The sequence below is a fragment of the Mastomys coucha genome, unplaced genomic scaffold (genome assembly GCF_008632895.1).
Source record: "Mastomys coucha isolate ucsf_1 unplaced genomic scaffold, UCSF_Mcou_1 pScaffold21, whole genome shotgun sequence".
NCBI lineage: Eukaryota > Metazoa > Chordata > Mammalia > Rodentia > Muridae > Mastomys > Mastomys coucha.
In genome coordinates, this window is record NW_022196904.1 from 21647015 (window position 1) to 21650933 (window position 3919).

Genomic DNA, 3919 nt, shown 5'->3' on the forward strand with positions numbered 1-3919 from the left:
TCATCAGGATCTGCCATGGGGAGCCACGGAAATGGCCTTTGCCTACAGAACTGCTGTCTAATCTCCAGTAGAAGCCTCTCTGTGCTCCCAGCCATGATCGCCACTGAGCCCAAGCCAAGTCTGCTGCCATCAAGCCAAGGACAATCACAGTGGGACCAGCCGGGAGCTCCCCTCCCCGCCTCCTGGCCCCAGGCTTGATCCAGTCTGCTGGGTCCCACTCCGTTCTCGGCTCTTCCTTGGCTCCCAGCAGCACCTGGATGTCCTAGAGCCTGAGAACCAGATGGTCCCAGCCTCTTGGCAAGTTCAGGGACCCCCAAGCCAGCTCTGGCTGTCCCCTGCCTAGACTGTGCTTTCCCACCCCAACAGTGTGGGGTAAGGGCAGTCAAACTTCCCGCACTTTGCCTCGACAAGAGGCCATGCCCTGTGGCAGAGTAGACATGGTACCCACAACCCTACACCCTCTCCAAAAATAAAAATAAGAAAAGTAAAACATTCTAATACAGTACAATTCAGAGATATACCAACTTGATATTTATATGCTAAGGAACTATAGAAGAAAAAAGCATTAAAAGCACTTAATTTCTATAAGAACATGAAAGCTGCATGTATCCTGCCTTAGTTGGAGTTTTGATAGCTGAGATGAGATGCTATGACCAAAAGCAACTTGGGGAGGAAAAAGTTTATTTCCACTTTCATATACCAGCTCATCATCTAAGGCAGCTAAGGTAGGAATTCAAACAGGACAGGAACCTGGAGGCAGGAGCTGATGCAGAGGCCATGGAGGAGTGCTGCTCACTGGCTTGCTCTTCATGGCTTGCTCAACCTTCTTTCTTATAGACCACAGGACCACCAGCCTGTGGGTGGCACTGCCCACAGTGGGCTGGGCCCTCCCCCATCAATCACTGATTGAGAAAATGTCTATGAGCTTGATTTACAAAGGCAGTTTCTTGGTGGAAGCTCCCTCCTCTCAGATCACTATAGCTTGTGTCAAATTGACATAAAACCAGCGATCATGTATAGTAAATTACTGTACTTTGTAACACACAAATTGGTGGAATTGGAAAATATCCCATTGGGAAAGGTAACGCAGGCACAGAAAGACAGCTGTCACATGCTTTCTCTCTTTTGTGGACCTTTGATCTGAATTTTCAGGTTTCTGTGCTCAAAATGGACTGAGAGTCAGCAGAGGCCAGGGAGCAAGGGAGGAAGAGGGAAGAAGCTTAGGGGGGAGAGGGAGGGCATGCGGGATATGAAAGAAGGGGAGATGAGGTAGGAAAAGTATTAAGTGGGGATGGAGCAGAGACGGGGGAAAGACAGGGTATGAGGAATGGTTAACCAAAGCTAAGAATATTTGAAAAAATATGGAAACTAACTGAAAAATAGCATCTCTAAAAAAAATTAAAAGCTTAAAATAAAAACTAAAAACGTTTGTGTGGGGATATTCTACATGAACAGGCGCCTCTTGGTGCTGTGCATGAGGTGCCTCCCTGTGTCGTTTGTTAGTGAGGCCCCAGAGCGCCCACCCCCAACTGTACAGGCTATGGCCATTCGCTTGGTTGTCCATCAGAACTAGATGGTAAACACCATATTGCTGAAAGCACCACACATTTTGGTTGCAGGACACAAAGGCTTCCAGTTGGAACTTGAAACTTCCTCCCTGCTGGCTAGCTTCACGGTATCAATGTGCTGTGTAGCCTGCTGGGGAAGAAAAGTCACCAACTGTTTCACCCAACTGTGGGTCCTACTGTCACAGTCCCAACCGACCAGGCATGACTGTTTGGAGGCAACTAACTACTTTCCAATTAGACCTAAGGTTTGTTCCACAGTAAGGAAATCCTTCCCGCTCCTGTGAACCATGGCTGAGGAGATGAGAGAAAGAGATGGGAGTGGGATGGACTCTGGTCATGCTAAATGGACATCTAAAACTGTCTTCTAAGTTTTTGTGTTTATACCCATAAAAGAGTGCTTCTCTCAGCCTTGGACAGAGAAGCACCCACTTGCAGTAGTCAAAGTTAATTCAGAGACTAGCAAGTATGGTCCAAGTCCTAACAGTATGTGACCGTTGAGTTTCAGTTCTAAACAAGACATCTGTGTCATCCCCACCATGGCCCTGGGTATGCTGAGGAGGTGGAAAGACTGTAAGAGCTGGATGACGCTGAGGGATGCTGTGAGATGCTGTCTTCTGGATCACTGCACTCACAAACATGGCGGCGGCTATGGCCACCTGCATGAGATCTGCACCACAGACAGACAGACAGAAGACAGACAGACGGGTAGATGAATAGGTAGGTAGGTAGATAGATAGATAGATAGATAGATAGGAAGGACATGACTGGATAGATAGATAATGACTGGATAGATAGATAGATAGATAAATAGATAGATAGATAGATAGATAGATAGATAGATAGATAGGAAGGACATGAAATAGCTACATCTATAGGAGACTAGTTGGGAAAATAAAGGGGTCATCAGGAGTTGGAAAGAGATAAGGTTTAGGGAGTGCATATGAGCAGATACATTGTGTACGAGCTGGAATTGTCAAAGTTGTTCTAAAACCCCTATGAATATGCCACACTAAGTCACTGAATTGTATAAATGGGCAAATTCATACTATGTAAACTATTTATCAATAGAGACTTTAAAATTTTTAAAAGTACCAGGTGCTTGGGAAGTATCTCGGCAAGTAAGAGATCTCGTGCTGAGCAAGCATGAGGACTTGGGTTCAAATCCTAGCACCTATGTTAAAAAAAAAAAAAACTGAAGTGGTCACCTGTGTGCCTATAACCCCAAAGTTGGGGTAGGAGTGGTGAGACAGGAGGCTTTCTGGCCACCAGCCTAGCTCCATATTCCTCTGTTCTCTGCATACCTACACAAACATTAAAGCATTGTCCGAATCCCCTTTAATGCTTGTTTTTGGGTTTTGGGGTTTTATTGTTTGGTTGGTTTGGTTTGGCTTTTGGTTTTTGGAGACAGGGTTTCTCTGTGAAGCCCTGGCTGTCCTGGAACTCACTCTGTAGACCAGGCTGGCCTGGAACTCAGAAATCCACCTGCCTCTGCCTCCCAAGTGCTGGGATTAAAGGCGTGCGCCATCAGCTGGTCTGCTGTCAAGAGCCTGGCAGCTCTTGAATGCTCCACGGACACCTCCCGGAAGCTATACTGCATGGACAACTATTTAATGCAACCTCTAGAAGGCGCTACTCTAGCCCTGACCATTCCCAACGCTCCTCTAGCCCTGACAATCCCCAACAGTTTAACATGGACTTTTTGCCATCAGAAGCCTCTGCAAACCTTGGCAGCCATTTAATCTAGGCCACAGAGGAAACACTTCTCCTGATAACCCAACAAAAAGTGCAAAGGGTCTTCCAGTTGCATGGAAGGCTAGATGATCTGAAAATTGAGGCGCTTCTTCTGGAGACCACGTCGCTCCTGTGCTGCCCCCTGGTGGTGCAACATTAACACTGGGCCTTCGGCAACTCTCGTGGCCTGGCTGACTGGATCTTTATTAGGATGGTCTGAATCCACGACCTGAAGAGGAGGGACAGATGGCAGAAGCAACTGCAAACCAGCAGTGGCAAGGAAACTGGCAGCGAGGCAGTGAAGTTGGGGCTACTGCGGCAACATTTGGGTGACTGAAGATTTCCAGTAAGAGGCCAGGGGCAGGAGCAGAGGTAGTGAGATGCCTGTTCTTTGCTGCAAGGGAGGGAGCTTTTTGAGCGAAAAAGGAAGAAAAACTAGAAAGGCAAGATGTAACCTGGAGACCATAAGAAATCCCCAGTTCCAAGTCAGCCTGGGCCCCATTGCAAAATCTTGTCACAAAATACAAACATCAACAACAACAAACAGAAACAAAGCTGAGCAGGGCAGGGGTGGCGCACTCCTTTAATCCCAGCACTTGGGAGGCAGAGGCAGGTGCATT